The sequence below is a fragment of the Vidua macroura genome, chromosome 7 (assembly GCF_024509145.1).
Source record: "Vidua macroura isolate BioBank_ID:100142 chromosome 7, ASM2450914v1, whole genome shotgun sequence".
Taxonomy (NCBI): Eukaryota; Metazoa; Chordata; class Aves; order Passeriformes; family Viduidae; genus Vidua; species Vidua macroura.
In genome coordinates, this window is record NC_071577.1 from 1,173,068 (window position 1) to 1,198,011 (window position 24,944).

A 24,944-nucleotide genomic window follows, 5' to 3' on the forward strand; every position below is an offset into this window, starting at 1 on the left:
TTCTTTTTGTCTTTAGATGTGGACTAAAGGATAAATGGGTTTTATTTGTTTCTGTTTCTTGTGCCCTGATGGGTCTGTGACCTCTGAAATCTAAGAGTCCTTTAAGTCAGACAAGAACACTGGAAACCCATGGCCACTCCTTATCGAATGCTGAGGGAGGGAGGGTTTTTTTAGAGGAGGAATTGAATGCTGCCTCGCTTCCCCAAAGTGCTGCTGCTTTAAATAGAGTGTTTCTGCATGTGGGCACACATCCAAAGCCTGTTGTGCCCAGTGCTCTCATACACCTCATGCAGGCTCCCACACAGGGTTTTAATTAGCTCCTGCCTTGCTGCTTCTGGAGACAGCAGCTTCCAATCCCCCTGGAGCTCTGCCCTTGTGCTGCTCAGTGGTTCCCTGGCATGGTGTCCTCACCCAACACGAGGCTTGCCTAAGGCCCAGGTATTGGAAAAGCTCCTTGGAGAAGTTGTGGAGCTGATAATTAATAGTGAGTGGCCAAAGTTACAGGTGAGCCTCTGTTTTCCAGTTGGGCTGAAATCTTCTCTGCCACTGCATCTTATGATTTTCCAGGCAATCCTGAAGAAAAAGGGAGGAATATACAATATAAATGGTTAGAAGCCACGATTTGCATAATCCAAAGCCTATCATTTTTCTTTTCCTGGTAGTATAGAGTCTTTTACTGAGATTAAAATGTAAGCTACAGATTTACGGACATGTTTGGAAGCTGATCTACCAGTGTTTTCTTCTGGAATAGACAGAGTATTCCAATAATCTGTTCCTCCTCGGCTGGCTGTGTAGTGGAGAGGCTCCTGGATTCACACTGTTCTGCCTCATTTGAGATGTGACCTTTCCAGCTTGTAAAAGAGGCTAAAGGTTAAAGAACAGAAAGCATCTGAGGTTGTCTAATGGATTTGAAAACTCCCTGGTCCAGCTGAGAAATTGCTCTCAGAATTTCCTCTTCCTTGCTGTCACATTCTTAAATACAAAACTTCAAGCTTGGGCTCAGGATTTTTGGAGTCCTTCCCTCCAAGAGCTGCCTGTGTTGTGCAGCACAGACTTGAGGAGGATCTGCTGCATGACTCGTCTCTAGCACACAGCATCCATCTGCACTGCCTGTGCCTTTCTTCCCCAAGATGAGAGGGCTTTTCTGGGGCTGAGATGTCCCTTTGCAGTAGAGCTGGGAATTACTGAGGCTGCCTGACACACAGCTAGATGTGACCTCAGTGCTGTGTGCTGAGAGCCTGGGGTGAGACTTCTGAAAGCCTTTTTTCCTCTGGCTGTACAGCAGCACGTGCCTCTTTGTGCTGGCAGGAAACGGAGAATGTCCTGGCTCATCCAGTGACTGGCTGCCAGGAGAAATTTGTGACTTGCCTTGCAGATGTAGCAAAGGGATGCTTAGGAGAGGGAATATGGTTACCTGGGAAGGAAAGCTGTGCTCTCGGATTGCTCTGCTCCATGCCAGTTAGTTGACAGCTGAAGCTGAACAAAACAAACCATTGCCAAAATATAATCTCCCTTCTGCAGCCTTGTTTGTAGGCCCTGATTCAGGAAAGTGCTGTGGAAAGTGATAATGTCCTTTGGAATCAGGAGGAGTTGCTTGTTTCAGGAAGTATTCTGTTAAAATTAGGCTACATTAATACTAATTTTCTCTCTTCTAAATGCTTGCATACTTGTAATCCTTCAGTAGTGTGGGGGCTGTACAGGGATGGTGCACAATGCAAAAGATGCTGAGTTTTCCTGTTTTCCATCAGCTACTGGAAGGGGAAGCACAAAGCCAGCCCCACCTGCTGTTTTATGTTCTGAGAATTGCATTCTTTGTGCTGAAACTTTGAAGATCTGGGTTTTTTTTTTACCTTACAACTTTGTTTAGCAAATGAAGGGCTGAATTCTTTTCTCAGGCAAGGCTCCTGTGCAGAGGTGATCCAGCAAGAAGCCAGCCAGCACAGGCACAGAGAGCAGATGAGCTTCCAGACACCCAGATTTGGGCTGGGAGGTTGTTGGGTCTGTAAAGAGGGAATCACAGCCCCTGCCTTGCCCGTGGCTGTGCAGGGATGGTCACAGCTGTGCTGCCACTTTGGCATTTGAAGATAAAGGGTTTAGGTTCACTTGTAAGTAAAAGTTTAGGCTGACTTGTAAGTAAAGGCTTAATTATGAGATAATTACAGAAGTTTAACTTTGCCTTGTGGGAAATGTGTGCTTTTAAAGTTGGTGTAATGATGTTTACCACATAAATACAATGATTTGCATAGGGGATTTTTTCCCTCTGTAACTACTCATAAATCCTTGAGCTCTCCAATAGGCAGCAAACTGCTGTGCTTTTCAGAGCTCCATGCACACAATTCATGCTAACCACCTAACAATGGTGGTTTTCAGGGAGTTACAAATTGCAGGTAGAAGCTGGGTTTTGTTCAAAATATTCATTAGAAGCAACCAAGAAGGAGGAGGAAGGAACACTCTTCAGAGTTCAAGATTTTAGTGCGTGTGCTTTTCCATGAAATAATGAGATGGCCACATACAGTGCTGAATACTCGAAACTCACTTTTTTTTTTAATGTATATCCTCTAAATTATGTAAGGGGTCTTGTCATGTGTGAGGAGGTGGCTTTCTGCAGCCTTCTTATACCATGAAGTCCTCTGGCAGGGTCCAGCAGTTCTGCTCAGGCATTCAGGAACTTCTAAGGATGCTCTTCTGGCAAGGGAAAAGCAACCTTTTAGTCAGGTTCTGTAGATCAGAGATAAGCACGTTCATTCTTCACGGAAGCAACATTATTTTAGGAACTGTCAGACTAGTAAAGGCTTGACTACCCTTTTTTTTCCCTTAACAACTGCTGTATCTCTCTGCCTTTCTTCCAAGTGCACACAATCCCCAGGAATAATGCTTCAAACTCCGTGTGTGCCCTGTGAAACTGGAGAGCTGGAGCACTTAGGCAGATGTGTTTGCAGCGAAGATGAAAACAAATGGCTCTGTTTAATGGAATCAGTGTACTTAAATAATGTGCTGATGTACTTCATGCTCCTGCTGCATCTCCTGGAGTGGGGAAAAACGGCGTCTTTGACGTGCGTGTGCTTTTCTGTGTACATAAAAGTGCAGCTGTTTGCTGGAATTTGGAGAAGCAAAGAATCACAGAATGCTTTGAGTTGAAAGGGACCTTAAAACTCATCTCATTCCCAACCCCCTGCCATGGGCAGGGACACCTTCCAGTGTCCCAGGTTGCTCCAAGCCCTGTCCAACCTGGCCTTGGACACTTCCAGGGATCCAGGGCAGCCACAGCTGCTCTGGGCACCCTGTGCCAGGGCCTCAGCACCCTCATAGAGGAGGAGTTCTTCCCAATATCTCATCTAACCCTGCCCTCTGGCAGTGTGAGGTGATTCCTCCTTGTCCTGTGCCATGGAAAGGTGAGACAAGGCTCTCATTTTATTTCCCTCCCTGTTTTCCTTGCTGGAAGACTGCTTTTGGAATATAGGGATGCTGAGCATGAAGCAAGGAAAGCTTGAGCAGATCAAAGTCCTGGCTACTGCTGTGAGGTGCAATTCAGCTCCTTCCACAGCAACTGCACAGCTCGGCTGCCTTGCCTAACTTCATCTTTGTGCCCTGCTCCTCATCCTCCTCCCTCCTGCCCCAGGGCTTGGGAATGTGTGGCTGGCAGGGCCCTGCAGTCCTGGCTAGCAGCAAGCAGAGAAGAGGGAAGAGGATGGAGGGTGGGGAATCCCAGACTCTTTTCCCAGGCTTTTCATCACTCTTTTCCATAAGGATGCAGCCTTAGGAGGGAAGATCCTCCAATGTCTGCCATGCCTCCAGGTTGGAGATGGTTGCAGGACAGTAGCTTTGAGTGGTGGAAGGTGAGCCTGCAGCATGGGTCAGCTCTGTCCTACCACCCAACACTGAGAGTGCTGGAAGAGCTTGTGTTTGCAATGGGAAATCACAGCCAGCCCCAAAGAGAGGATGTTAAGGGAAGGCTCTGCAGGTCTGAGGGGCCCAAGAGCTGCTCTGGCCCCTCTTTGGCAGCTGTGGGGCTGAAGGTGGCTGCTGGCAAGCAGAGGGTTAGCAGGGCCCTTAGCTCTGCTGAGAGTGCAGGGACCCCTTCACATAAAAATCTCCTGAAAGAGCTACAAAAGGAATACTTGAGCTTTCAGAAAGCCAGAGTCTGGATCAACAACAGGATCAACTCTTGCCTTTGCAAGAGCAAGGAGCTTAGGATGTCTTTCCTTCTCCATGTTTGCGATTGTTGCCATAGCTGCTGCCTTTGACAGAACCTTCTGTTTTCTCTCTCCTGCCATTTTTTTCTTGGCTAGATGAAGCTTTCATTCTTTTTAGGATCAAGATCTCCTTTCTTAACTCTGTTTTAAAGGAGGTATTTGACAGCTGTACTGCCCAGCCCTATCTGCTCTTGAATCCAAGAAGGAATGAAAACAGACACACAATAAATTAGAAGAGGCTTCATTTAAGGTTTTTTTTTTTTCTGTTTTATCTCTGCAGAAGTATTTTTAGCCCTTTCTAAAGTAACAAGATGTTGCCTAGCTAGGTATCAGTAAGACCAAAAGAACTTGAGGAATAACAAAAACCTGGGAATGATAGAGCTGTTGCTCAAGGATACCTGGATTTGCTCCTCTTCCCACCTTCCCACTTCTCCTCTGCTCTCACTAATCCTGTCCATATGGGGAGAGTGTGAGAGCATCCCCTCTTAAGGAACAGGCAGCTTTTCCACCCTGCTCACCCTGAAAAGTATCATGGACAGTTGGCAGGGATATCTATCCCAGAAACAGTAGGGAAGGAGCCTGACAGACCTTGTAACTGTCTCAAATCTTGGGTTTGGTGGTTGTGTCTGTTTTATTTTAGGTGATGGTCCCTGCTGTCCCAGGCACTGGGTGCCTCTGTGAATCAAAAAGACAGTCAAATCTCACTGGCATTAAAGTAATCAATTTTCATCTTGATAGTCTGTCCCTGTGAAAGGAAACGCTTTTTTGTGTGGGAGCACATCCCCCTTTCCCAAACCCCTCTTAATCCCGTACCTGTGGAGGGATGTAATCCCCAGGGTAGATCTCTGTTAAATTAAAATTAATTGGAATCGAATTTAATAGAGGGGTAGCATCTCCATGGATCTTACACTGTGAAGTAGAGTCAGTTTGAGGTGTTTAACTGTGCTGTGTGGCTTGGATTAATTCCTTGGCTTTTCCCTGCACTCTCTAGTGGATAACTGATCCTCTTATGGGCACTTCTCTTTCCAAAGGATTTTTGTCTTGTTTTTTTAGGGCAGGACAGCAGTCATTGAACAGTTCCAGCAAACTGGAATTATTTTAGCCTCAGTTCAACGAAACTTCTGGGTGCTCTTGTTTTTTGGGCTGCGATGGATGTTAACAGCATTGAGGGTTTTATTTGAGTAAGGGATGGCAGGAGTAAGGCTGTAACAAACATCTGTCTGTGCCAGGCCTTTGGGAACCAAGCCACGCGCACCTCAGATGTGCGTGTGGAGGGCAAATTGTTCCCCTTCCTTGCTTTAACTGCTCTGGAGCACAGGATCGGTGGTGCTGGAGAAGATCATTGAGTCCAACTTAAACCCAGCAGTGCCAAGGCCACCACCAGCCCATGTCCCTAGGTGCCACATCCACGTGGCTTTTAAATCCCTCTAGGGATGGGGATTCCTGGGCAGCCTTTGCCAAGGGTGACAGCCCTTTCCATGAAGAATTTTTTTCCCTAATACCCGATTTCAATGTCCCCTGATGCATTTTGAGGCTGTTTCCTCTTGTCGCTTGGGAGGAGAGACTTGACCCCACCTGGCTACATCCTCCTTTGGTGTAGCTGTAGAGAGGAACCAGAGGAGGAATTATATGGAGCGATCAGGAACCAAACCCTCCCAGAATCCAGCCAATATCTGCAGCTCCATGTTCCTAGATTCTCTCAGCTTTTAGCTGTGTGCCTACAACACTGACAACCCTTTGGAAGCAAGGATTTCTCCTGTAGGAAGTAGTCATCTGCTCCCAGCAGTGGTGGAAGGGGCTATTATTGGGCTGTTCAAAACAGCCTCGGGGTATTGATGAATGAGCCTGAGCTCCCAGAGCAATGACTCTGCTTTTAAGTGCTCTTTGATCAGTGCTGCTCTGAGCAGGCTGTTTATAGAGCTCTTGGAGCTGTGGAGCCCAGCCATCAGCACAGAGCAGAGCAGGAATAGAAGGCAGTAATGGCAATTCTGTTTGTTCCCCAAAGGCTGGAAAACAAGGCAGGCTCCTCCTCAACAACCTTTCCAGGTGGTTGGAGCTCTCCAGAGCTCTAGCTGCACGTGCCTGGTGTGGAATGATCTGGAGCAAGCAGCTGGCTGGAGCTGCTTGTTGCTCTTCCACAGCCTCTGCTACTTTATAGGGCTTTTCATCATGTTTATAGTTTTGACAGGCACTTCTGTGGCAGGTTCTTAATTTAACTGATGAGACAGTCTTGTTTTCATCTCTTTTCCTAATGCTCTTTTAAAGTTGAGCAGTTTGATGCCTTTGAGCTGGCTTTGCCTTTGGGTTCAGCTCATTTCAGGAGTTTTGTGCTCTGTGTGGTGGATTTTATCCCATCCTTCTGGAAATAATCCTCACTGCCAACTTCTGGGCTCTGTGGAGTGTAATGCAGCAGGGCAAGGCTTCATTCTCACTCACTTTCCCTGGAGTGGAAAAATTTGTTCCTTGGTGACCTGGCAGGAGTTGTAGGAATGTGGGGGAGCTCTTGGGGCTGCCTGGTGGAATCTCTGTGATCATAAAATTGTGGAATGGGTTGGGTTGGAAGGGACTTTAAATCTCATCTCAGCTCCGCTGCCATGGGCAGGGACACTTTCCATCACCACCCCGTGGTGCTCCAGCCTGGCCTGGGACACTTCCAGGGAACTTGTACTGCAAGAGAAAGTGAATATTCAGTCCCTCTCTGTTGTCTCACCTGCTGGCAAGTCCCATAGAGCTTTCTCCTGTCTCCTTTCCATCATCTCTTGCAGCTGGGCTGCCCAGCCTAGACAAGCCCAGCAGCCTCAGGGCTGGTCCCTGATTTCTATCCCTGCCCTTGTACTGGCCAAGAGCAGCCTGGGAATTTCAGCTGGATGCACTTTGGAGCACCAGCCTAACCGGAACCAGCCCATCTTACCTCTTGCCCTGCATCCCCACATCTTCCCTGGTGCTCCTACCACACCTCTCTGCAGAATCCTACCCTGTTCCAGCCATGCAGCTCCTTTACTGCAGTCCAGCTGGAAAATGTGGGATTTGAAGAGCAAAGTTTGGCAAAGTGGCCGGTGTCACTTGTGCATCTTGTGCACGGAGCATCAATTCCCATCAAACCAGGGGCTGGTCCTCCAGATAAAAATTGGGCTGGATTTACTAATCTGGTTGTGACTGATTCCAGGTGGTCTGAACTCATCAACATAATTTCATACTTTAGTACTTGGGCATCGGAGAGCCACTTGTGTGCCCCCTGACTAAGAATGCCCTTAATGTCATGCCGGGTATATACTCTGATTTTTCCTTGAAATGTCAATTTTTGAGCCTCCTCAACTATAAAAGCTGTTGCTGCTGTTGCCTGGAGGCACGTTGGCCATCCTCTGGCTACGGGATCTAGGAGTTTTGATAGATACGCGATAGGCTTCTTGTGACTGGCCCATTCTTGAGTTAAAACTCCGTGTGCTACCCCTTCTTCTGCATTAACGAATAGATGGAATTCCTTCTTTAAATCTGGCAACCCCAGGACTGGTGCCGAGATAAGTGCTCCCTTGAGTCTCTCTAACCTCTCATCATCTTCTCTTGTCCATTCTATTGGGTCTGGAAGAACCAGCGTTTCATATAGAAATTTGACGTTCTGGGTGTAATTTTCCAACCATAATTTACAATAGTCAAATAAACCTAATAATTTCCTAATGTCTCTTTTTGTTTTTGGGGCTGGAATTGATACAATCCCTGAGATCCTCTCAGGATTCAACTTTTTGTACCCATGTCCAATCATGTGTCCCAGGTATATTACCTGAGGTTCCACAAACTGTAATTTGTCTTTTGATACTTTTAGTCCGATTGTCCCTAAATAGTTTAGTAATTTGATGCTGGTTCTCTGAACTAGCTCCTGGTCCTTCCCTGAAATTAAGAGATCATCTACATACTGGAGTATCTGTACTCCTTCCTCGGGGGTGAAGGCCTCCAATACTTTTTCTAGAGCTTGCCCAAACAGGTTAGGAGACTCACAAAAGCCCTGGGGCAACCGGGTCCACCTTAGCTGCATCCTTCTATTCCCCTCAAGGTTTTCCCACTGAAAGGCAAACCAGTCCCGACATTCCGGAGCTAATGGACAGGCCCAGAACGCATCCTTCAAATCTATGGTTGTGAACCATGCGTGATGATGAGGGATTTTGCTTAGAAGGGTATAGGGATCTGCTACAGTAGGGTGTCTCGCTATTGTTCTTTTGTTGACCTCTCTGAGGTCTTGTACTAAGCGATATTTCCCTTCAGCCTTCCGGATTGCCAAAATCGGGGTATTATGCGGTGACATACACTGTTCCAGAATACCTTTGCTTAGCAGAGATTGAACAATGGGCTCTAAAGCCCTTCTGTTCTCTAAAGACAATGGATATTGTTTGACCTGTTATAGGAGGTCCCTCTGTCACCTGTACCTTTAAAGGGGGAATATCTGCCCATATTTTCCCTTTCCAGCCCAAACCTCTTGACTTATTTCCCCTAAATCTATTTCAGTCAACCTCAGCATTTTAACCACCATCCTTCCCCCTTGAGGAATTGTTCTTATCCCTAACTGCACCTGGAGGTTTCTGCCTAACAAATTAGTATCTAAATCAGGGAGGTAAACCAAGTCTACCTGACCAGCCCAGGAATTTCCTTTTATTAGTATTTTTTCCAAAACTGGCGCTGGAAAGGGTCTGCCCTCTGCCTCCACAATTTCACAAGTCCTACCTCCCATTGTTACTCCCAGTGGAACTTGATTAATACTAGAACGATCTGCTCCAGTATCAACTAAAAATTCAAACTCTTGAAAGTAGGGACCTACTTCTAAAGTTAGCAAGGGCTCAATAAAATGGTACATGAGGTCCCCCAACACACAGAGCCCCTGACACCCCTAGTCCTGCCCTCTTAATATTCTTTCAAGGGCCTCCTGCTCTCTCATGATGGCTTCATCTCAAGAGGCCTTCTGACAATCTCTCTTAAAATGTCCTACCTCTCCACAATAATAACATTTGAAATCCTCAGGCCACCTGGGCCTCACTCACCAAGCTGCTACAGGAGCTTTATTAAAGGGTGCTCTCCCACTAGGTGGATTGGAATTCTCCTTCCCTTCAGCTATTTCTTTCCCTACCCCTACACTTTCTCTTGCCACTGCAATCATCATTCGTGCTTTGCTCTTGGCTTTCTCTTCTTCTCTGCGCAAGTACACTCTTAAAGCCTCTCTTAGCAAATAATTGATTCCTTTTTCCTGCCAATCTTCCAGCCTCTCTAGCTTCCTCCTAATGTCTGGCCATGCCTTGGATACAAACTGAACCTTTAGCAAGACTTGGCCCTCTTGGCTCTCCGGATCTATATTGGAGTATTGCTGAAAGTTTTTTTCAACCAGCCCAACCAAGCAGCGGGGGTCTTATCCTTCTCCTGACAACAAACGCCAGCTTAGAGTTGGTTCCTTTGGGGACTGCCTCTCTTATCCCTCTGATTATCAGAGTCTGGTACTCCTCCATATTCCTCCTATCTTGTGCCTGGTTGGGGTTCCAACTTGGATCTTCTACAGGTAACTTACGGTCTGCAGGAACCCCAGTTTGATTTTCCCTGTCCCAAATTTTTATGGCAGCAGCTCGAACCAACTTTACTTCCTCAGGACTAAATAATATCTTTAAAATGGAGGTGAGCTCCCCCCAAGTATAAATATGAGGGCCAAGAAACTGGTCAAGTTGTTGCGATACCCCTACTAGGTCCTCTACTAGATTACCCATTTCTTTCTTAAAGCCTCTTACCTTTGAGGAGGTAAGGGGTGCGTTTACGTGTCCTACCCCACCAAAAACTCCCCCCATAGGTACCTGTCTTAAGGGGAATAACCGATCTGCCCGCATAGCTCGGGATCTTGTATTACAATATGGACCCTCATCTAATCTCTCCCGTGGGGTCTCATTGTGGGGTTGGGGAGGTTGCAAATCCTCAGCTTCAATGGAATTATCTATTGAGGGCCGGGGTTCTCCCCACTGACGAGGGGGCTTAGGGACCACCTTTAGTGAAGGAGACATGAACATAGGGGTAGCAATTTTTGCTAACGGGTGTTCAGAATAAACTAAAGAACTCAGGGTATATGGGGAAGAAGTAGGGGTAGAGAGGGAGTCAGGGAGTTGAGATGGGGCAGGGATGGGAACCTGGCGCTGGGAGGCTTGAGGCGGGTTACTGGGGGCAGTAGAGACAGGGGTCTGTAGGGATGACTGAAGAGGGGTTAAAGGAATTATGGACGATGACGGGGTAGTAAGTGGTGGAGACAAGGGAGAAGACACCTGAGAAGGAGGGGGAAGTACTGGGACAAGAGGTTGTGGAAGGGGAGTTTGAGGAGCGGGGGAAGTTGTTAAGGGTGATGAAGCAGACAAAGAACTGGTAGTTTGGGACAGAGAGGTTTGAGGGTCAGGTGAAGAAGAAGGTAAGGGAAGGAGGGTTGGAGGAGGGGGAAGAGGTATAGGAGTAAAGTTTGGTGGAGGGGGTAATGGAATAGGATTTGGTAGTGGCGGTAAGGGTTCTGGGGAACCTATAGGATGAAGAGGAGGAGGCAGGTGATCTAGGGAATCCCATGGTTTACTCTTTTCTTTCTGTTCTCTGTCTGGCTCCTCCTTGCATTCTTTTAACTTGCAGATCTTAACAGACTTCCTTCCAGACTTTTCCTACCCCCAACAGGCAGCGTATACCAGTTGTTCTTCCTCTGGCTCGGGTTGACTACGTAAACTCTGCATTAATTGAGCACACATCCAGGCGTCCTCTGACCCGAACCACGGCCATTCAGTATCTAGCTTTGGCCATACTTCCATACAAAGATAGATCATCTTAATCTTATCTAAATCCCGGGTTGCCTTATTCATTGCCCAGTCATCTAACCTTCTCCCGAGGGGGCTGTTCGGGGGAATGTTCTTAACTCTCTTGGCCTTTCTACCACGGGAGCTCCTTTTGCTAGTACATTGACCCATCCTGAGGGTATTACAAAAAAAACTCTTAACGTGCCCTACCCAAACACAAAACAACTGACGGACAACACAAATTAGACTAAAACTTACCTCTTTCTCAACAACTGATTCACTCAAAACAAACTTCTACCTCCTGAGACCAATTAAGAATCCACCAAAACAAAACAAAACTGCAGTCCCCCTCAATCCTTACTGCACTCGACTCACACTTCCCCAGGGTCCTGAGTGCCTGGGTTAGTCTGGGGCCTGCAGGTCAACACCCTAATGCTCTGTCCTCCACCTGCCCGAAGGAACACGCTTCACACACACACTTCCCCAGGAGCCTAAGTGCCTAGACCCTAACCTGAGGTCTGCAGGTCAACACACCACGACTTTCAAAACCCTTCTACCTGCCCAGAGGGTTGGACTGCGCCCGACTCACACTCCCCCAGGATCCCGAGCGCCCGGGTTAGCCTGGGTCTGCAGGTCAACCCACCGCCACTTAAAAACTCTTCTACCTGCCCATAGGGTTGAAACAAACTAAACAAAACACACACCAAAAGACAGGGGAACTACACCAACTCAAATAAAACCTAGGGGTCCCTCCCCACACCTTCTCCTTCAGGTTGGGTTCCAACGGCCAACCCCTAGGGGGGGGAAGTTTTGGAGTGAAGTCCTAGCAGGCTAATCCCTCCCCCAGTCCTTAACTCCCCCTTTCCCAGAAACCCAGAGCCCGGTCCCAACAGGGTAGCGCTATCCTCTTCCAGCATTCCTGGGTCCTGACCTAGAGGCCGGGTCCTAGCGGAGATCTCGGGGGCCCTTTCTGGCCCCTACTCCCTCCCCGTACCTCCCATGAGGCTAGGTCTTAGCGGGGCCTGGGTCCTCCCTCCCTCCACCTCACAACTTAGTCAGGGGAAGCTAATCAGCTAACCCCTGAGGGAGGCGTCTCACTCGCTTCACCGGGCCCAAATCAGGCCTCTTTTGCTTCCCCCGTTCCCAGCCGGCCCCCTCGCGGGAGTCCGGAACCCCAGTACTAGGGGTCCTCACTTGCCATGGGGGTCCAAGCTGCCGGCCCCCGTCTCACTTGCACACACACTCGGTCACCGACTTTCCCCGTAGGCTGTCTTCGCCGTCCAGATGTGGACAGCTGTCCTCCGAAGGTCCGAGGTGGATGGCCAGTCCTCCTGGGCCCTCGTGGGTGTGGTCTATCCCGGACGAGCCCCCAATTGAAGTAAATAATAAATGGCCAGGAGACCTTGCGCTCCTTTCTTGATAAGGCCTTTATTAAAAGATAGCCTAAGGGGGCGGGGGTACGGCGTTTGCGAGGCCACCGCTACTCCCAGGTGAGTCGACGTCCCAGAGGAGGTATAGACGATCCTGTCGATTACGGCAGGGTCGGAGTCTTTGCCCTCAGAGGATACGTCCAGAGACTCAATTATGGCTCATTGGTCTAAGGGGGTTACTCCGTTCGGACTTCTCTCCAGTCATGGCGACGGGCTCCAGGGGTATTGAAGGCTTTCTCGGATACTTTGAGACTTTCCTGTCCCGTAGATGTGGATTGTTGTGCAGTCCCTACTTTGGTTTGTGGTCTGAGTCCAGTTTTAGTCCTCTGCTGGGGTCCGGCAATTAATATGCAGCATACGCTAGGCCTCCTGGGAATCAGGAAGTCGCCTCAGGGAGCAGCGGCTGAACTACCCGACGCCATGAAGGGGACAAAGAGGGTTCAACTTACTAGGCATAAAGGGGTTAACACCAGGGGAACATACCAAAACTAGGGGAATACAACCGGAGTGTGAACTGGGCATAGGGGCAATTACATCAGGTAGGGAAAATATGAACAGGGGTGGAATCAGTGAATACACTCAAGTGAACTTCCAAACTGTGGAATAAGCAGACAAATGACTGAACATACAAACAATCGAACAGCAGAGTAAACAGACAAATGGTTAAACATACAAACAAATGGTTAAACCTTAAATTTATTCATAACAGCTTTGCTCTGCCCCCGCCGCCTTTGGAAACCAGCCCCCCTGCGCCGCAGCCGGCAATCGATCCATCAGCGGCAATGCCCGCGGCGCCGGCCAAGGACCTCCCCCCACCAGCTCCGTCACCGGCATCGGCCGTGACACCCGCCTCGCCCCCCTCCCCGCTGATTCTACCGGGTCACCAGGCGCTGCGAACAGCGACAGCAGCGAGCACCAACAGCCTGGCTCCTCGCAGGGGTGTGCACCCCCGTGGCTGTGCACCAGCCTGATCATGCTGTGGAATCTGAAGGTTCCTCTGGGGAACACACCTTCCCTGCTGTGTCCTGGGGCAGCCCGTGCGTCCCGCTCCCGTTCGGGGGGCGGGAACAGCGGCGTCCCAAGAGGCTGTGGCTTCAGCAGCACCTGGGTGGTGTGGGGGGAAGGCAAAATGCTGGAGGAGTTGCCGTGACGCTGGCCGCATGGTGGGGGTGGGCTGTGAAGATGAAGAGCCTGTCCCACTGGCCGGGCTTGGGCCGCCCGCCGGGGCTCGGGCCACCACCCTGCCAGCCGGGTCTGGGCTCCTTGGTCCAGCCTCCCGGCCTGGGGCCCCCGTGCCCCCCACGGCCGGGTTTGGGATCCTTGTTCCGCCCACCCGGACCGCGTCCACTGTCCCGCCCAGCACCGCAGGGTCCTAAAACCTGCTGCTGATGGGCATTCTGATTCTGAAAAAAAAAAACCAAAATCATTAAAATTAGTTGTAAGATTAATTAAATAGAGATGGTTGAAAAGACAAAACATGAAAAAGTGGTTGATTTAAGAGCTTTGGCCATAGCATTCCAGGAATTTTCTCAGTTCTTTTGAATTTGGTGATGGTTTTTTTTCGCACGGGAAAGGTACGTTTGCATGGTTGACGATCACCCAGATGTATTTGCATCAAAATCAGGGGAGTTTGGAAAATCATGATCCGGAGATGATTTCCAGCTCTGCTCATTTGGGTTTTATCCGCTGTTGCAGTCTCTGAGACAACATTCAGTGTTCTGGTGTTTGATAATTATATGATGTCACATTTAGTGGTTTTCTATGGTTTTTTAATTGTTTCAGGACTTTCTTCAGTTCTCTGTTTCAGGATTGAGAAGGACTTTTAAGAATGTCAAGATCAACATCTCCAGTCAATGGACACCTTCTCCTGACACTCAGCTGTTTGGACTTTGAAACTTGAGCATTGTTTTCATTGTTATTTGGGTTTTTATATTGTAAGCTTTGTTTTAGAGATTTGCTAGAAGTAGGTGTTTGGCAGGTAAAGGATCTCTTTGAACATGCCACATCGGCATCTGATTCGGCTTCTGATTGATAATTAGCAAATTGATAAGGGAACCTCTTGAGATGTGTTTGCTCTCTCTTTTGCAAGGGCCCTGCAGAAGAATTGCAAATGCAGTTTTTATTTCTTTTTAATTTATTTATACAGAAAAGGGTGATATGTGGCAAGCATATTTCTCTCTCTCTCTCAGGATTTTTCATAGAGGTGCACAGAGATAGAGAAAACAATTTCTATGTCTGCTCCTTGTTTTTCTTATGTGGAATGTGTTTGGAGAATTGTTCAACTGGGGTGATTGCTTGATTGGATTCTGGTGAGGATTGTTTGAGCCTGATGGCCAATCCAATCCATCTGTGTCTGGACTGTCGCGAACAGGGTCACGAGTAGTTAGTGAGTTAGATATGGTAGTTAGAAAAGTAGGTATGTAGTTTTAGTAACTTCCTTTATATAGTATAATAATGTATTATAGTTTAGGTATAATAAAGAAATCATGCAGCCTTCTGAAATGGAGTCGGACATCATTTCTTCCCACCGGGTTCGCATACATTTTACAATAGAGCACCACGCGGCCTCTGAGAGCCAGGGGACGCCGCTCCCTGCACTCGCTCTGCAGGTGCCTTGACATAATCTCCAGCATGCTGTCACCACATTTAGTCGTGTCCAGGCACTCGAGGACCTGAAAGGCACAGGGCAGTGACAGGGGACCCGGCCACCAGGAGCCCAGAAGCGCACAGGGCTGGGCCCAGGCAGCAGCACAGGGCATGGGCACTGTCCTGGCAGCTGTGGCTACGAGAGGGCAGAGAGCTGGGAGGCAGCTCAGCAAGGCAGCGCTGGCCAACAGGCTCACCTCCACAAGGAATGCCAGGGCAGGCAGATCCCAGCACAGCTCCTCCCTGCTGAGCTGCCGGAGCAAGTGGAGCGTGATGCAGGAACAGAAGGGGACCAAGACATTGCACATCTCCCTGGCAGGAGGAAAAAGGCATCAAGACCCTGAGGTGGGGAGACCAAAGCTCTCCCAGCACTGACTCACAGAGCTCTGGTGTTTCCCCAGCATCCCTGGAGGGGATGTGAGCGCTTGGAGAGGCAGCCCCTTCTGGGCACCCTCCTCTCCCAGCCTTTTCCAGTCTCCTTGGCCGTCCCTCGCTGACGAGGCCCTCTGGCCCATGACCACAGGGACTGTGTGGGGCACAGAGCACAAATGCTGGGGGCAGTGAGCAGAAGGGGTTCTCACCTGGCCAGCAGACCCACGGCATAGTGCTGGATGTGAGCACACAGCATCATGTCCCAGCCACACTTGCACTCCATAGCCACCACCACATGGTCACACTGCAGTCGGCAGCACTCAGTGCCGAGGTGTCCATGGGGCAGGGCCCAAGGGCAGAGGCAGGGGGAGCAGCGGGCCTGGTGCCCCCTGAGCCTGCCCCTAGGCCAGGTTTCAGCCCAGCGCCTGAGGCATGGAGAGGATGGAGAGCTGCTGGAGAGGCGACCTGGGGCTGAGCAATGGCCCAGAAACTCACAGCCAGGGCAAAAAGGTCCTTGTTGTCCCCATCGGAGGTGCACATTCTGTGCAGAGGCCAGTCCTCCATCACACAGAGCAGTGTTGGCAGCGCTTTCTCCAGTGCTGGTCCCGATGAGCCTATGGCTCTCCACATCATTGCAGCAGCTCTGTGGGATGGCAGCTCTGTGTCAGGGGCATCTCAGTCACAGCACCATGCCCTGTGCAGCTGTGGGGGCCCAGGTGACAGAGACCTGGTGCCCTGAAGGGCAGGGGGGGAGCATTGGCAGCAGGCTCAGGAAACAGAGGGGCCCGAGGGTCCTGGGCCTCTCTGCCTGTCTGGCAGAGACCATTGGACAGGCTGTGCAGGGCCACGGGCCCTAAAGGCTGCTGAGCCCTGAGCTCTGAAGGCTCATGGGCCCCGTACCTGTCACACGTTGGGGCACAGCGCAGGAGGGTCAGCACCACGTCAGCAGGGTGTTCTTCTGCCAGCCTCACAATGTCCGTTTGCAGCCTGGCATCCACAGAGACGTGGGACATGAGACTCTGGTGGATGTTCTTCACCTTGGCTGGCACCTGGAAGAGGCATGGGGGAGACTTGGAGCGCTGTCCAAAGGAACAACTTCCCCAGCTTCCCCCAAGAAGTGCTTCTGTTCCCACCACACTGTGCTGGCCTCAAAGGCTGAGGGGGCCCAGAGACCATGGCTTGAGGGGACACACCATCCTGGGAGGCCTCCAGGTGTGGACCCAGGCTGCTTACCTGCTGCTGCTGGTGAGAGGAAACACAAGGCTCCTTGAAATAGTCGAATATGAGTTCCTGACTCAGAATGGGAGTGGGCGTGGTGTCAGTATTTGCAAGGCCCTGAGTCTCTCTGGTTTTGGCGTTTGTGATGGCCACATCCTCAGTCACTGCCATGTCCGCCTTTGCCCTGTGATCGTTCATTGCAGCCTCAGAGTCTTCTGAGTGCTCCAGTGAATCTGGGCTGGTGTCAGTAGTTGTGATGCCCTGAGTCTCTTCATTGTCGTTGTTTGTGATGGCCACGTCCTCAGACATTGACATGAGAAGAGCCTTTGCCCAGGTTTCAGTCTCTGAGGTCTCAGCGTCTTCTGAGCGCTCAGCTGAATCTGGGCTGCCATCGGGCTCTGCCTGGAGCTCGGTCAGCCCCAAATCAGGCTCGGCTGTGCCCGCAGCTGCTGTGCTGCCGGTCTTTCTACGCTGAATGCGCAGGAACTGCCGGAACATCTGCAGGAGAAGAAAGGCCAGGGAAGCCCGGGATGTTCCATGGAGTGCTCCAAGCGTGGTGCTGGGCTGAGCAGTGACAGCAGGCCCAGCCCAGGTGGGGATGGCTGCTGGTACCTTCAGGCTTTTGCGGAAGCAGCCACGGGCGGGTTCCTGCTCTTGTGTCCTGTCCAGGGCTGCATCTGGCAAAGAAGCAATGCAAGGGCTGGCTGGAGGGCATCCCCCCAGAAAATGCTCTGGTCAAAAGAGAACTGGGGGAAAAGATGAGGAAAATGAAATGTCTGGTGAATGCGGGTGCAACACATTCTGTATTATATATAGAGTTGGAAAAAATTGGTCCTGGTAAAGTTTTGAATGTTAGTGGAGCCACAGCAGAAGTTTTCCCTTTTAAAACCACAATCTTATAAACTTGGAAAAACAGTAGGAATACATCGGTTCCTATATATGGCTACGCCCCCCCAAAACCATTCGTCCCACACAGATGGGAGTGGCTTTGTAGGAGCAGATCAGTGAAAATCACTGATATGATATACAGTTAGCACAGAGCAACAGGGGATAGAAGCCCTACCTCTACGAGTTTTTGTCTCTATAGATTGTTTTTTTTTGATTATTTCATTAATTTTGTTCATTTTATTAATCTCAATTACAAGAATTCCAATTTGGTATTTTGGATTATTACTAGTTATATTTAGTTTGATCTTTTTATTGTAATCTATTCAGATTGATTTATTTAATTGTTTCTGTTAGATTCATTTGGTGTTCTAATAGTATCATTTTATTTTGATTCTACATTTTAATAATTGTATTACAATTTATCAATTATTTTATTTGATTGTTTTACTCTACAAAGTTTTGTCAAATTTCATTATTTAATTTCAATCATTCAATTTAATTATTTTATTTAAAGTTGACAATCGTGATTCCAATTATTTAATTTCAGTCATTCTGCTTCAAATCTACTAATTATTTCATTTTATTTCAATGATTTGATTTTCAGTTATTTAAACCTGAACTGGATTAGAAATTGTTATTCCAATTGTTTTATTTCAGTTGTTGTATTCCATTTTTTAATTTCAAGTTATTAATTATTGTCATCAGATGACACAAGGAAAAACGACGCACCACAGCTTTGGTCACAATGAAGAGACTAATTTATTTTCTCTGACTCCAATCTTTTATAGTTCTCAAAAGATGCCAATGGATTGGAGGGTGAACGTGCCACCTCTCCAACGACACTGGACAAACTACCTGTGCATCAAATTTCTCCGCCTCTATGAAAGAATGCAAAACAATAGGTTGTTTACAGAAAGTTGTGTGGGAAAGTTCTCTACAAGAATGTAAACTCAGAAGGCTTTAGAAAACTCTTGAAAATCAGGGCGACAAATTATTTTATTCAATTGTTTTAATTTTAAAATTGTGTACAATTGTGATTTTAATTATTAATTTCAATCATTCTGCTTCAAATCTACTAATTATTTCATTCTATTTCAATTATTTGATTTTCAATTACTCTCATTTAAATCTGAACTGGATTGAATGTTGTTATTTCAATTATTTTATTCCAATTGTTTTATTTCAATTTTTTTTCAATATCTTATTTCAATTGTTTTACTTCAATTCACCAATTATTTTATGTAATTGTTTTAATCATTTCATTCTATTTCAATTATTTGTTTTTCAAATATTCTTATTTAAACCTGACCTGGATTAGAAATTGTTAATCCAATTGTTTTATTCCAGTTGTTTTATTCTGGTTGTTTTACTCCAATTGTTTCATTCCAATTGTTTCATTCCAGTTGTTTTATTTCAATTGCTTTATTTCAATTGATTAATTATTTAATTCAATTGTTTTAATCGAAAAAATTGTGAACTCCATTATTTTGTTAGATACAATACTTAAAATTAAATGATCATATTCTAGTCTGATTGTGGATTTCCAATAATTTTATTGAAATTTAATTGTTTTACTCCAACTGTTTCTTTATTGCAATTACACAATTCTCATTTTGTGATTCCAATTAATTTAATTCTGATCATTTTTACTTTAATTCAATTATTTTATTTTAATTATTTATTTCAGTGGTCTTAATTAAATGCCAATACATTAATTTTTTGTTTGATTTCAATCACTTGATTATTCAATCTGGTGTTAATTACGTTATTTTAGATTGTTGTATTCAATATTTTGGATAGAATTTATTTTTGACCAATCAAGGTTCCAATTGCTTTATCAGTTTACTTTGTTAAGAGTAATTTCAATTGTCCTATTTCATATAAGTGTAGATCCTTTCATGGGCTCATTTGAGTTATTGTTTGCTAGGTTAGTTAGTTGTCCAGTTCATTTATAAAATGGGGCTGTGTACTAGTAAGAACTCCCGTAGGGGAAGGACTGAGAAGGGTAAACTGAAAGAAATTCCACCCAGTAGCCCTTTAGGAGAAGTGACTGAAAAATGGGAAAGTGATGAGAAGTTTAAGGAATTAGATAAAATAAAGATGAGACAGTACTGGGTCGAGGTATGGCCAAAGGAAGCTCTTCAAGAAGGGTCAGTTTACTGGCCTTGGTATGGTTCAAAGGACAGGTGGTTGTGTTTAGCTGTAAACAAACATGTGAATTCGAGGGAAAGTGTGAGTAAAGAAGAAACTAAGTATGCAAGTTGTTGGTTAGAAAGTAATACCCTGGAGGAAAAAGCTAAAGCGTACAAAGTGTCCAAGGACATTAAGGACGTGGAAGACGCAAGGGAAGAGCCCATAAGAAGGTGAGACCCTTTAGATTATCTTCCACCCTCTCCCCCTGCTGTTCCTCCAATACCTCCACCTGCCCAACCCGCTCCTCCAGTACCTCCACCTGTCCAACCTACGCCTTCAACCTCTCAAATTCCTCCCCATATTCTCTGCACACCATCAGTAGGAAGTACATTAACAACCTCAAGTCAGCTGGTTATAAGCCCTGACTCCAGTATTAATGTTTTGTCTTACCCTCCAAACCTCCTAATATCGGGTGCTAATCAATCTCCTCCACAGAATGTTGTCTTAACCCCTCCAAGACACATAAGTGAGACAAAGATCGAAGAGAGAGCGGGATCAGTAACAAACAGTGATTGGCAGAATAGTGTGCAAGGTAATAAAGTTCAAGGTTGTAATTGTGGTAAAGCTGAAACAGATAGTCCAATATCCCGCCGTTACAACAGTCGATTGAAAACAAAAGAGTGCTGCTCAGGAGGAGAAAGGGCAGAAAGACTATTTCCCCTAAGGGAAGTTCCCATGGGAGGAGCCAATGGGGGAATAGGATTTGTGAATGCCCCATTAAGAGCTTCCGAGGGGAGGAATTTTAAGAAAGAAATAAAGACCTTAGTAGAGGATCCCCTTGGAATCGCAAACCAGCTAGATCAATTCCTAGGTCCTAATATCTATACCTAGGAAGAATTAAATTCAATAATGGGGATTTTATTTTCTCCTGAGGAGATACAGCTGATATGAATTGCAGGAGTAAAAGCATGGGAGAAAGAAAATAGAAGGGGCAACCCTGCAGATGTTCCCCCCGGGGATGTTAAAATGCCTCTAACACCACCAGATTGGAACCCGAATAATGAAGCAGGGCGGAAAAGTATGAGGGAATATAGATCTCTGATCATAGAAGGAATCAGGGGCGCAGTTCCCAGAGCAAACAATGCAAAGCTAACATTTGATAGCCATCGAGAAAAGGACGAGGCTCCAAGTGCGTGGTTAGCCCGGTTCAAAAGAAATTTTCAACTTTACTCCAGTGTGGACCCAGAGAGCCAGGAGGGAAAGGTACTCATTAGGGTACACTTTGTGACAAGGGCTTGGGATGATATCAGGAAAAAATTAGAAAAGCTTAAAGATTGGCAGGAAAGGAGTTTAAATGAGTTACTAAAGGAAGCACAAAAGGTGTATCTAAAGAGGGAGGAGGAAAAGGCGAAAATGAAGGCAAAGATCATGATAGCAGTAGCAAGGGAAAGTCAGGGAAAACAGGAAGATACCCAAAAGGAGGTAGAATGGTATAAGAGGGAGAGAAAACCAGACCGAAGAGGAGAATTTGAAAAATGAGAGTGCTTTTACTGCGGTAAAGGGGGTCATGTTAAGAAATATTGCAAGCAGCTCGTAAAGGACCAGAAATTATACAGAGAAACTGAGACAGGAGTTGGAGAAGGAGAAGATTAGGGATGTCAGGGGCTCTATTCTCTGAGGGCAGTAAAAGATTTAAAAGCGGAGCCCTTGATAAATTGAGAAGTAGGCCCTCAGAGAGAAGAATTTGAATTTTTAGTAGATACAGGAGCTGATAGGTCATGTGTTTTTAAGATACCAGAAGGAGCAAACTTAGTAGAGCAACTTGTAAAGTAAGAGGGGCAAGCAACAGTCCATTTGAAGTACCTGTAATTAAACAAGTAATAGTGAGAGGAAATTCAAGGGAAGGATGTGTTGATTTACTATTTATGCCTAAGTTGAACTGTAACTTACTCGGCCGTGATTTACAAATAAAGATGGGGATGGGGTAGTTCCGAAAGAAGGGAAGATGGTAGCAACAATTATGAGATTAAATAGAGAAGACGAGAAAGAAATAGATTCCCAGGTGTGGGCAGAAGAGGGTGGTTGAGGTTTATTAGACATACCACCGATAGAGATAAAAATGAAACCCGGAACTACAGCCATTCAAGTCCATCAATATCCCATCTCAGCTGAAGGAAAACAGGGGTTAAGTCCCGTAATAAAAGGATTGATTCAAGATGGGATATTAGAGCCGTGCATGTCACCCCAGAATACACCAATTTTACCAGTTAAGAAACTGGATGGAAGATAGCGATTAGTACAGGATCTAAGAGAGGTCAATAAGCAAACTGTAGCCAGATATCCAGTAGTGCCCGACCCTTACACTCTGTTGAATAAAAAACCACCAGAACATTCCTGGTTTAGTGTGATAGCTCTTAAAGATGCGTTTTGGGCGTGCCCATTAACAGAGGAAAGTAGGGGGTGGTTTGCTTTTGAATGGTATGGTGAGAACGCAGGGAGAAAACAACAATATCAATGGATGAGATTGTCCCAAGGGTTTACTGAATCACCAAATTTGTTTGGACAAGCACTGGAAGGGTTATTAGAGCAATTTGAGCCAAAACAGAATACCCAGATTTTACAATACGTGGATGATCTATTAATTTCAGGGGAGCAAAAGGAACTAATATGAAAAACTACTGTAGAACTTTTAAATTTTCTGGGAAAAAAAGGGGTTAAAAGCGTCAAGGAAAAAAGCTCCAATTTGTAGAGCAAGAAGTAAAATATTTAGGACATTTAATTGGGAAAGGTTATAAGAAATTAGCAATGAGTAGAACTGAGGGAATCCTATACCTGCCCTCCCCAAAGACAAAATGGGATGTAAGAAAATTATTGGGTTTGGTTGGGTACTGTAAATCCTGGATTGATGGACACACCCAGTTAGTTAAATTTTCATACCATCAATTGGTTGAGACCAGGACTTTTGAATGGACTGAAGCAGATGAGGGGAAATTAATGGAATTGAAGGAAAGACTGATGAAAGCTCCGGTTTTAAGTTTGCCGAATTTGGAAAAACCTTTTGAACTGTTTGTAAATGTAGATGAAGGAATTGCTTAATGGTGTATTAGTGCAAGAGTGGTGCGGAGAAAGGAAACCAGTTGCGTATCTATCTAAATTGTTAGACCCTGTGGTGAGAGGCTGGCCCACCTGCCTACAGTCAGGGGCCACTACTATGACTCGAATTGAGGAAAGTTATCAACTAACTTGTGGAGGTAAAATTAAGGTACATATCCCCCATGATATAAAATTAATATTAAGCAAGAAAGCTAGTCAATGGATTACGGACAGTCGATTACTGAAATATGAAATGAAGTACTCACTAATATTGATAACATAGAACTTACAACTACAAAAGTGCAAAACCCTGCACAGTTTTTATATGGGAAATCAGAAGGCCACCTTGAACATTGTTGTGAAGAATTAATTGATCTGCACACTAAAGCAAGATCTACAAGAATTCCCTTTATTAGAAGGGGAAGTGTTATTTGTAGATAGCTCTTCTTGAATTGTCGAAGGGAAAAGGATGTCAGGTTACGCAGTCATAGATGGGGAAACGATGAAAGTAATAGAGAAAGGAAAATTGCCAACGAAATGGTCAGCTCAGTGCTGTGAATTGTATGCCCTAGTAAGAGGTCTAATTTGGTTGAAATACAATAAAGGAACTATCGATACTGATTCTAAGTATGCTTATGGAGTTGTTCACACATTCAGTAAGATTTGAGGGGAAAGAGGGTTCATAAACTCTAAAGGTAAAATGTTAATTCATGAAGAATTGATAAAAGACATATTAAAAGCACTAAAAGATCCATTACAAGTCGCAGTAGTACATGTTAAAGGACATCAAAGGTGGACATCAATAGAAATACTCGGAAATAATTTAGCGGATCAGACAGCTAAAGAGGCAGCTTTAGGAAAAGAAGAGCGGCTATTTAAAATAGAAAACCTAAGAGTAATAGATGGGGAAGAGATTCCAATATTCACAGAACAAGAGCAAGAAGAATTGCAAAAACAAGGGGGCGTTAAGGATGAATTTGGGAAATGGACAATGCCTGATGGGAAGCAAGTATTGAATAAAAATCTATCTTGGAAAATCCTAGAAATTCTGCATGCCTCTACGCATTGGGGAACTCAAGCACTGTGTGATCACTTCTTAAGAACATATGTGCAGATTGGGTTATTTGGGCTAGCAAAAGCTATAACAAAGGATTGTATGACTTGTCAGAAAAGAAATAATAAAATAATGAAGAAAGTACCTGTAGGGGGAAGAGAATTAGCTAAAAGGCCTTTTCAGAATATACAAATTGACTTCACTGAATTTCCTCAAGTACGGAGGTTTAAATATTTATTAGTTATCATCGATCACCTTACCCATTGGATAGAGGCTTTTCCAACAGTAAAAGCAACTGCGGAGCTGTTAGTAAAATTCTACTTGAACAAATTATCCCACGTTATGGTATAGTGAATACAATAGATTCAGACAGAGGGCCTCATTTTACTGCTAGAATTTTACAAAATGTAATCAAAACCCTTGGTATGACTTGGAAGTTGCATACTCCTTGGAGGCCCCAAAGCTCAGGAAGAGTAGAGCGAGCTAACCAGACCCTGAAAATTACACTTGCCAAGCTAGTAGATGAAACAAATATTAATTGGATCAAATGCCTCCCATTAGCCCTGATGAGAGTGAGAACAAAGCCTAGATCTGATGTGGGTATTTCCCCTTATGAACTGATGCTTGGACTCCCATTTTTGACCACCTCACATTGCATGGGGACATGCGAAGGAGATAAAGGTGTGAAAATTCACCTAAAAACAATTGCAAAAACATTAGAAGAGTTAAGAAGAAATGGCTATCTCCCGCAAAGTACTCCTATTGATTTTAAAATCCATAAATATCAAGCAGGAGATTGGGTATTAAATAGATCGTGGAAAGAACAGCCGTTAACCCCCAGATGGGAAGGCCCGTACCAAGTTTCATTGACTACCAAAACTGCAAAAAGAACACGAGAGAAAGGGTGGACCCATGTTACCAGGGTCAAAAGTCCAGTTCCGGCTCCCACAGAATAGACTATGGGAAATTCAACTAATGTCAAGCAGCACCTCTTGTTTTTATAAGTGTTGTTCTAATGTTGTAATTTGTGAACTGTTATTTAAAGATATTGTTTATCAACCTGTTGTTTAATATCCTATTTAAATCCAGTATTAGTGTAAAAGTTAAGATAAAGAGTTATATGAATATT

The 24,944-nt window shown here is 45.8% G+C and overlaps 2 long non-coding RNA genes across 2 annotated transcripts; both read right to left on the bottom strand.

Annotated features, from left to right (window-relative positions):
- Positions 1–28: 28 nt before the first annotated feature.
- On the bottom strand, positions 29–13,561 carry LOC128809754 (uncharacterized). The gene is made up of 3 exons (XR_008437838.1): positions 13,288–13,561; positions 2,537–2,685; positions 29–573 (listed from the first exon to the last, which is right to left on the bottom strand). It is a non-coding gene; the product is annotated as an uncharacterized LOC128809754 (long non-coding RNA).
- Positions 13,562–14,991: 1,430 nt separating this feature from the next.
- On the bottom strand, positions 14,992–15,668 carry LOC128809753 (uncharacterized). Its single transcript, XR_008437837.1, has 3 exons — positions 15,639–15,668; positions 15,255–15,369; positions 14,992–15,083 (listed from the first exon to the last, which is right to left on the bottom strand). It is a non-coding gene; the product is annotated as an uncharacterized LOC128809753 (long non-coding RNA).
- Positions 15,669–24,944: the final 9,276 nt, after the last annotated feature.